The following is a 10901-nucleotide window of genomic DNA, read 5'->3' as shown; positions in this document are numbered from 1 at the left end:
TACCTTGAGGGCACGCGAGAAACTAGTTACCGTCTTCAAAACATGCCCCATCATTTCTGCGTGTTTATTTCTCCCATGATATGATCTCCATCGTCCATCTATTGATTTAATCCGCATGATAAGATATCATTCGTTCATCACTTTGTTACCCTATCCGTCCATCTCTTGACTTAATCCCTCATGATACGATCTCCACCATTCATGTGTTCCGTTACTCTGTCCGCCCATCTCTTGACTTAATCCCTCACGATACGATCTCTGTCGTTCATCTACTTCGTTACCCTTGTTCATCTATTTATTCACTTAAGCCCCTGAGATAAGATCTCCACTATCCATCTTCTGTGTGTTGATCAATCCAACAGCCCCTATGCGCTACAATGTCCTTACGTCGTCCTTTCATTGATTTTGACCTCCGATCGCCCTTCCACTTGAAAATTGATTTCACTTAAGTTTCTTTGCTTACACCCTAGTATAGTTTAATGCTCTTTACCTCTGCAACTTAGATAGCAGCCTTAGGTTAGTGATTGTTTTAGTAATTCTTCTTAGCATAGTTGTTTAGTTGGTTAGTTAGGTTATGGTGTGATTTAAGCATTTCATGTTATTTTCTTCATTATTGCAGTAGAGTAGCTCTCTCTTAGAATAGGTTTGCTCTTCTTCCATCAAAGAATTAAGCTTCTTTTGACCCTATAGAAGTCTGGCTTGGAACTCCTGGGGTCTCTTGCCAGATAAATAGTGACAACAGGCAGGACCTTCACTTCTACTTGTGCATATAGCACTGTCACCTCCAAGTTTGCATGAACCCTGGGTTGATAAGTAAATATGGTAACAATGGGAGTTGCAGCATTCTTGTTGCAGTACCTAGGATCATTACTTTTTGGCGCCGTTTCGGGGGAGGTGTAAGAGTAGAATGTGATTACTGCTCTTTTCTTATATTTCTAGTTTCCAACTTTCTTCCATTAGTTTATTTCTGCAAAAGTAAACTAGTTTCTTCCTTTCTTTCAGTTGTCATTATCTGCTTTCCTTTCCATTCTGCAAGTAGAATTTCAATTCAGCTAGTTTCTTTGTTAGTAGATTTTGTTTAATCAACAATTTCAATATGCAAGTAGTTTTATTTCTGTCAGTAGTTTTTCATTCAATCAGCAGTTTCATTATGCAAGTAGTTTTCTTTTTGTCAATAGTTTTTTATTCAATTAGCAATTTCATTTCTGCACAATAAAAAAATATTTTCATTAGGAATATTTAATTTCAAAAGTAGAAAATTGCATTGCATTATACTTTTCACTCAACCATAAAAACAAAAACAAAAACAAAAAATTCTCCAAACACCAACCCAACCCCCCCATTTGATCATGTGGTGCAATAGGGGCCACATAACCATTCACTCTTGCAAGTAGAAGAAGCAAATGACAAATAATGTAGAATAAATGGATGGAGATGATGATAATGAGGAAGATCATCTTGGATTTCCAGTTCAAGATACTAAGGGTAGTGTGCACATGAAGAACATACCTCCATCTTCTCTTCCAAAATTTAATGGTTTAAGGTCAAAGGATCTGGAAACCTTTCTCTTTGAATTTGAAATTATTTGTAGATCTTATGGTTACTTATCAAAAACTCAAAAACTGAGATTGTTTCCAGAAAATTTAAAGGATAGAGCTCTTAGATGGTTCATGAGTTTACAAACTAATTCAATAATATCATGGAATGATATGCAAAATATATTTCTAGACAAATATAAAGATCATGATCTTAAAGAAGAAATATTTAGAATGAATCAAAGAGAATATGAGAGTCTAGAGGATCTAATAGAGAGGTTCATGTACAATGCTAAGAGGGAAAAACTACATCATTTAGGATCTGACACATTAAAAACCCTCTTACTTAGAAAAATTAGGGATGAATGGATTGATCTCCTAAATAACTTGAGTAAATTTGATGTATAACAATTATCATTTGAGGAAATTTGTGAAACATGCAAACACATATCAAGAGGAAAAGCAAGAGTAGGTAAATCAGCATGAAGATCAGTAAGTCAAGCTAAACTTGTAAATTTGTTTGATGATTTTAAAGCATAAATTCTTAGCAATCTAACAAAACAAGTAGAAATGTTAAGAATGAAAGATGAAGGAAAAGAAAATGTTGATATTTGTGTTGCAGAATCACAGGATGTTAGACATTGTCCATCTTTACCAAGGTTGAAGAAATTTCACCAGGAGGACAATGGACCAAGTCCATTTCCAATGTAGCAAAGTTATGTAGCTCCAAGAGGACCATGGTATTTGTGTTGCAGAATCACAGGATGTTAGACATTGTCCATCATTACCAAGGTTGAAGAAATTTCACTAGGAGGACAATGGACCAAGTCCATTTCCAATGTAGCAAAGTTATGTAGCTCCAAGAGGACCATGGCAGCTTATTCAACATGATATGATGAAAGAGCCTAATTCATAATTTCAATATTATGCACATCCACCTCCAAATAGTTGGAACACACCTTTTCCTTGGTAACATTGGCCATCACAACCCCAAAACAAATCTTGGCAACAAGGTTGGCAAGGAATTTATGGGAGCCATCCACAATATCCTTAGTATTTCCTCAATATCCTCCATACCAAACTCCATATTATCCTTACCATTCACCTCCACCATAACCATAACCCATCCACATCCATCTCAAATATACATTCCCACTCAACTACCTGTACCACCATTTCCAAACCCACACATTGAAGTAGCTTAGCCCACTTACAATGCTGACATACAACACTTACAAAAATCTCCTCTTGAGATCAATGGTATTCACCATAGCTCAGGAAGAGTATTGAAAAAAAGAGATTCTCCTGATATCATTGAAGGACAACATATAGAAGAAGAAGATTCCAAAGAGAAGATCAAAGAACCATGCGCTGCATTTGATGAAGAGCAGACAACAAAATTAGAGATTGAGAAAGATCCCTCATGGTTACCATCAAATCCTCCATATGTTCAAGAGAACACTCAGTAGAAAGAGGAATATTTGAAGGTCATGAAAGAAGAAGACATCCAAGCTTATCCAAATTAGCAAGCGGACTAGGTATATCACAACTACATTGAAATAAGGTTCCCGACAATCACTAAATTGCAGCATCACTCTCTTCCTGAAATATGCTTGATCCTTTCAAAGTCAAATCATTTGGTCTCTGAAATCCAGGTACATGTCAAAGCATACATTTCAAGCCTCCACATCATCTTGTCTGTCATCTTGATGTACACCTAGCTCCATTGGAAGTATTCTTATACTTGAAAGTGATTTTGTTTTTCAAGTAGGGTAGGGTAGAAAGAAAAAAAATAAGAAAATCCCTGGGTGAAAACCTTCCTTGAGGCACCCAGGGAAAACATCTAGGGTGAAAACCTCTCTGAGGTAGCCTAGGTGTTTTTTTTTAATATATAATAATAAAAGAAAAAAAAAGCCATAATTGTTATTTGCAGGTGGGTGAGAAAGACAATCAAGGAGCAAAGAAAAGATCCAAAGGGAACCCTACCTCAGATATATTCATCTCCTCCACTCCTTACCATGCATCCCTCCATCAATTCCATTGTTTTTCACTTCATTGCTTCAATTCAGGTGAATATTGTGTTTTCTACAGGATCCCCTGAATGGTAGATTGGTTATTCCCCAAAATTCATACTAGACAAGATTTAACCTCTCACGTCATCCATTACCATCATCCCTGCATCCACACACACTCCTACTCCCTATGTCCATTCATTACAACATCCTCACAGCACCAGCCAGCAACATGATCAAGAAATTCTATGGGAGACACCAAACATTTCCAAGTGGTAATCTAAGAGCTCCACAGCAGCAGCAGTAGCATCATATCTTCAGTCACAAACACCATCAGAAGACAGCAGAGGAGGAAGAAGAATGACCATGCAGCAAATAAACAAGGCAACACCTCTAACCTTTGAGAATTGTAGTGTAGCATGAATACTGCAGGTAAGTATCCCAATCACTCACTCATATGCATCATTTGATCAAAAGTTGTAAAGGTTAAGAGGTAGTTGGTTTGTAAGTAAAAAGGTGGCCAGTTTCCTCTAAAAAGCTAGTGGATTACATATACAGGAAACTTTGTTTTCTCCTAAATTTTAAAATTATTGTGTCAAACCTCTCATTTCCTCCTCAAGCCTCACAAGCAAGATGCTCATCAAGTACATCTCATGTGAGGGTAGATACAATGTTTTTTATGGCTACCATTTTAGAATGCTGGAAGAATTAAGATCTGGGGTAGAAACACCAGCTCACCAAAGACTCAACATACCCTATTTCTTAATGTAATCACTCATAGACTCCAGCAACAAAGTAAAGGAAGGGAATTCCCAACAGTTGGCTCACCATGGGTTGATTAGGATCCTCATTGAGGATGCCATCCAAAACCTCAAGATCCCTATAACATGGTCAGTCTTCAGAGACTCACTAGTATAGGATGACATCAAAACCCTCACCTATGATGTTAGTCCTTCTGTTAGTGAGGAGGAGGAAAAACAAGAAGAAGAAGATACAAAGCTATATGGGGATGACATGGATGAAGAAGAAACTAATACATAGGAACGTGATGAAGCAGAAGAGAAAGAGGATGATGTTGAAATAGAGGAAGAAACTGATGGAAATGAGAAAGAACAGCAAAAGGAAGAAGATAAGAAAAACAAAAAGGAAGAATGCATTGAAACAGAAGGGGAAGAACAAAAGGAGGAGTCACCTAGGGTGTCTCCAGAGATCCCTAAGAGGAAGGTAGCAACTGCCATCACTGATATCAGCACACTAATCAAGCAAAAAAAGGAAAAGGAGGAGGCAAACCCCTATATATTTCAGAACAAGAAATAGCACAAGATTCAAACAAGGGAAGCCACAAATATCAACAAAACTCCTTATTGATATTGAATATTCCCCTACACCAAAGGACATAGAAGAAATAATGAGAGATCAACTTGAGAGTGAAAATGCATGGTTGAGAGGTCAATTGCAGGAAAAGGAAAACCAACTAGCTTGTATGGACAGCCTCCCTTGGAGGCCATCTAGTGTAGGATGCCAGCTAAATCCTATGCTCTTTACCTCATAGAACAATGGCTACAGTTTTAAATCAAAACACTAGCACAAAGGAGCACTAGGCCATTTCAGGACTACAGGCAGTTTATTGATCTTTGTGATCAAATTCCACTAGAGGATAGGGCCAAAATGGCTGAGTTTTTTCTTGCAGAACATGGCCCTCACAAACATGAATATTTGGGATCCTAATGTAGAGCTAAGGAGATCTACAATTAATGCCTTTGGCATCATCAATGAAACATGAGAAGTCAGGGGCTGCAAAGATGAAAATAATATTGGCTAGAGAGAAAAATGAACCTCTTTTCATCATAGATGAACAATCAAATCTCGTGGCCCTAATCAGCACCCATAATCTAATTACAAAAGATCCTCAGTTGGCACTTAGATATCTTGCTGCCCAAGGGAAGGTGATTTCACATTTTGAGGATATCTTTAAGTTGCAAAGAGATGATAATACACATGCCTACTAAAGGAGATGGAACACACTACCACACAGTTTGAAGATAAGAGAAAAGAAGAAGAGGAAAAGAGGCAGTGGGAAGAAGTAGAAAGGAAAGCAGGCTTCTATGAACAAGAAGAAGAGACCACGACAGAAGTAGGGGATGTCAAAAAGGCTACCAAAGCCACTAAGTTGCTTAGAGGATGAGCAACACTTTTAGTAGGGGGGTGATGATGAGCCTCATCATTGAGTAATTATATGGGCCTTAATTGGCCTTACTTCACCTCCTAGCTTAGTCAAACCAACTATTCTCACAACTTATTTCATACTTTTGATTATATTTTGTTTATGAGATGAGTTAGAGTTGGATATTTTTCTTTGTGGTCTAATGTGCATGTAATGCATGAATAAAGGATAAAAGCAAGGAACTATGGAAAATACCTTGGTAAAAACTCGAATGGGACAAGGGAGAGGAATTATAGGAGGTAAATCCTCCTCATTTACTACCCCTCCATTCAAATATTCTTCAATCAGCTCAAAGTTCAAACAACCAAATCACTAGAAGACAACCGAGCAAGTGAAAAGGATAGAAAATAGTTTATCTTGAGTTGGGAGCCAAACCACCCTAATTTGGAAGGAAGTCATTATAGAATTCAGATGTATAAGTAGAGAGGCTTAGGACCTCATTAGGATTCAGACTTCTATTGTAAAACTTTACTTTATTTCTGAGTTGCAAGAGACTTGTGACAGTTGTTTTGTAATCCATGGTTTTCATAATGAGAATGAGTTTTGTTTTAAGCCGGCTCTGAGTTAACTCAGAGGGCTGAAGCTCTTGGGTTAGGGCCCGACCCGAGTGGCCAAAGATCCTATTTATTGTACTGTTATGCTAGCATAGATTCCTGTTTTTTGTTCATTTTCTTAAATAACTTTCTAGTTTTGTTTATTTAATTAAGTAGCTTCTTGATTCTGTTCATTTTCTTAAGTAGATTCATTTCCATTACAGTAGTATAGCATAAATGATTCAAGGTTTTTCTATTTAGTTGCTTTAGTAGCTTCATTTACTTCAGTTTACTTCCATTTATGCCTTCTTTTAGTTCGCAGGTTAGCTAGGACAAAAAGATCAGGTTTCCCGTAGGTGTCTCGGCCTCATCTCCTCCCTCTGGGACCATGACTTGAGGAAGAGACCCTTCAGCAACCCCCAAAATCACAGGTTTCTGGTTCTTGCATGAGATATGGAGTTTTTCGTTTGATGTAGTTACTCGTTCACCCTCACCGGTTTTCTCTATTGTTTTCATTTGAAACCACCTTCAACACATTCTTCATTCATCGCTTCCTCATCATTCGATCCACAACAAACCTTCACAATCACCATGTGATTCATTATTTTCTCTAACTTTTGCCTCATGTGCAGTCTTCCACTTACTTTATGCACTTTAAATCCCCACCATCAATATGCCTCGCTTGATCTGATGGCTATCGCGTCACCTCAACACTTTATGCACTTTAAATCCCCACCGTCGATCTGCCCCGCTTGATCCGATAGCTATCACTTCACCCGATCGTCAACTAGCTTGGCTGATCTCCACCGTTGATCAGCCCCACTTGATTCAGTGGCTCTTACACAATCTCACGCAGATTATTGCACGACCATTATCCATCCAAGAGCACATGAGAAAAGTGGTTTTCAAGTGCTACATGTCGCACAGTAAGGCTAATTGCATGAAATTTCATAATTCTTCTTACTACCTTGAGGGCATGCAAGAAACTACTTACCGTTTTAGAAACCCACCCCATCATTTCCACACGTTTATTTTTCTCGTGATATGATCTTCGCCATCCACTTGACTTAATCTGCATGATAAGATCTTAAACATTCATTGCTTCATTACCATGTCCGTCTATCTCTTGACTTATTCCCTAGTGATACAATCTTTGTCATTCATCTGCTCCATTACTCTATATGCTCATCTCCTGACTTAATCCCTCGCGATACAATCTTTGCTATTCATCTGCTCTGTTACCCCTGTTCATGTATCTATTCACTTAAGCCCCCATGATAATATCTCCACCATCCATCTTCGGTGCATTGATCCATCCAACGGTCCCTATGTGCTATTGTGTCCTTACATCCTCCTTTCATTGATTCTGACCTTCGATCACTCTTCCACTTGAAAATGAATTTCGCTTAAGTTTCTTTGCTTACATCTTAGTATAGTTTAATTCTCTTTACCTCTACAACTTAGATAGCAACCTTGGGTTAGTGATTGTTTTAGCAATTCTTCTTAGCATAGTTGTTTAGTTGGTTAGTTAGGTTATGGTGTGATTTAAGCATTTCATGTTATTTTCTTCATTACTGCAGTAGAGTAGCTCTCTCTTAGAATAGGTTTACTCTTCTTCCATCAAAGAATTAAGCTTCTTCTGACCCGAGAGAAGTCTAGCTTGGAACCCCTTGGGTCTCTTGCTAGATAAATAGTGACAATAGGCAGGACCTTCACTTCTACTTGTGCATATAGCATTTTCACCTCCAAGTTTGTACGAACCCGGGTTGATAAGTAAAGCTAGTAGCCATGGGAGTTGCAAAATTCTTGTTGCAATACCTAAGCTCATCAGGGAGAAGGTTCACTTAAAGAGTACAATCCTGAGATTAGTATATATATGCATTCCAAAGGCAACCAATGAAATATACAAGGGAATAAAAACCTTTTGAATCTGAAGCAATGTTTTAGCAAGAGTTTTTGGGGATAAAAATTATGGTGGAAGAATTATATAAGGAACAAAATAAGAATGAAAAGACTCAAACTGAGGTAAAGGAGAAGGAAGTGGTAGTGATTATCATAAAACTCCTCCATCTCCATCCTCTCCTTCAAATCAAAACTCCTCTTCAATTCCATATGATTCCTAATTTTTTGTGGATATTCCACTGGATAGTTCCTCACAACAAATCTGATGTAATTATACTTAAATTTGAAATCTACATTATGACAATTAATTTCCTCATAGACTTTTCGATTTGTTGATTAGTATATTATTATTATTCATGCAATATGTTATCACTCAGAGATTTCTCTAGAAGTTATTAGAAGAAAGAAAATGACTGAGGTAACCACAAACCAACTTTGGAGCATAGGCTCTAGCCAACCTATGGCTTAAAGAGGGCTCTCTCTATATGATTTAGATTTGTTTGCTGGGACTTCAGACTAGTTATGAATGTTGTGGGGTTTTAGATTTGTATTCCAAGATGGAATGGTGGGATCCTTGAAATAGATGGATAGAATGATGTCTTCAGACCATTGGGCTATGGAGTCTACAGAAGGGCAGAAGAACTAGACCAACTCACTAAAGGGAATGTTCAAAGGGCAAGCTAGCAGAGTAAAGTGCAGGTCTTTGGGACAGTGGGGTGGACTGGTTTTAATCATGGTGAGAGAGAAATTAAGGGTTCTCAGACCAGGATATAAATGAGGAACAGAGGGTAATCAAAAGCAAAGGGAAATTAAGAATCCTTTGATCTGGATTAGCAGAAACAACCTAAACTAAGGAGCAATTAAGAATTCCTTAACTTAGATATCAGTAGAAAACATTTATATGCATACATGTTAAAACAGAGTGTAATTAAACAAATTTTGAGATATTGTTCCAGTTATAGCATTCAGATTCAAAAATACATTAAATATTGTGGAAAAACTTTAAGAAAGATAACGATAACATAAGAAAATAATTGTCTCCGCTTCGCTCAACACATGAATCCTGTGAAATATCTTGTCTTTATTCATCAATCCAACTTGTTGGCTCAGTCAATGATACAATAGCTTTACATTCTTTTGATCAAAATTCTATAGAAATGTCTAGGAATCCCACCCTACATACTTCGAATTGTGAAGTATTATATAAAAATTATTACAAAATATCTCAAACTAACTTGAGATTTAATCTAGGGAAAGATCCGCTAGAAGGAATGCATTAAGGCATCCTTCATCAATCTAGCGTGAGTGTAACCCATAGGCCAATAATGTGGAAGGAATCAGACGAAAAAGATGTAGTAACGCAATCGAAGCACATTTCCGGCATACACAAGATGTAGCTAGCACACGACAGAAACCCTCTAAAGCACCCAATAATGAAAGCTAACACAGAGGCGAGGTATCCACCAATAGGGTGAAATGGAAACTAAGGTACTACACAAATCCCAATGTGTGATAATGAAATTTGATGTCAAACACAAGGGAAACCACTCAGCAAAATACCCATGATACTGATCGATGTTGAGCACAAGGTGACCTATCAATAATGAAAATAGGGCCAGGGTGTGGCTTTAGGTCTATCCTCAGAGCAAGATGTCGTTGTCGATAAGGACAAGACCCACCAGCAAGAAGTCAATGGAGACCTTCTCAAACCGGCATGAGTAAGGGACCAATATAACTGATGTGATGATAAACAAGACAGTGACAACCAGGGATGGCCGCCTAAAAAATAGGTCAACAGACACCAAAAAGAGGCCAACTCAGGCTTACTTCCCTTAAACAAAAGCACGACTCAATGATGACTATGTGGCAACATATGATAACTTTGTATAAGCTCATCATGCAGGAGGCACAAATGAACTCTCCATATGATTGGAAGAGATAACCGATCGGAGGAGAATTGACTCAATAACAAGGTTAAGGCGTACCTAAGTCAAGCTAAATCCCACCCAAATGGAGGAGATGCTTTGTTCGAGTGCTTTGTTCAAGGGTGACACAATTGACTCTAGATGCCAACATTAAATGGAAATATTGTCCCGTTCATGCTCTTTTTTGGAAGATATATATATATATATATATAGATAGATATATTATTGTCTTTTTCTTTCAGCTGGAAAAGGAATAAAAGAATGCTATAGTACAATGGAAAGAACGAGTGTCAGTGAAACAGATGATCTAGTTCTTGGGATGGGAACTTTCCTATGTTCAATGCAAGGAGGTGACACTGGTCAAGAACACTCAAAGGCATGTTCCTTCCATGGGTCTTAGGGTGTGTCAAGTTGCAAAAGCTAAGGGATTGTAAGTTTGATTTTGCAGACGTCATGGTCAAAAAGTGGTTTAAACAAGAGTCCAAGTGAATCTGACTCAAGGCCAAAAGGTGCAAACGGTCAAAATGCAATGCAATAGTACAACTCAACACAAAGGAGCCTCTAGGGTATAAGGCCAGAACAAAGCGAAGAAGCAAAGAGGAATTCTTAAGGCTAAATTAAGGGGTTTTATATTTTTATTTGGCGAATATTTTGTATCATAGTACATTGTTACAAATCGCCTCAAATTTATTTTATGAAAAAAATAAGTATGGAGGTCAGCCCACCTTATTTTAAGGGAGAGGGTAAAAAAAGTAAATTTATCCCTTGAA

Source organism: Pinus tabuliformis, chromosome 8 (assembly GCF_031772625.1).
Source record: "Pinus tabuliformis cultivar Carrire ecotype Pingquan chromosome 8, CPIR1, whole genome shotgun sequence".
Taxonomy (NCBI): Eukaryota; Viridiplantae; Streptophyta; class Pinopsida; order Pinales; family Pinaceae; genus Pinus; species Pinus tabuliformis.
The sequence above is the reverse complement of the archived record's forward strand: the minus strand, read 5'-3'. Positions refer to the sequence as shown.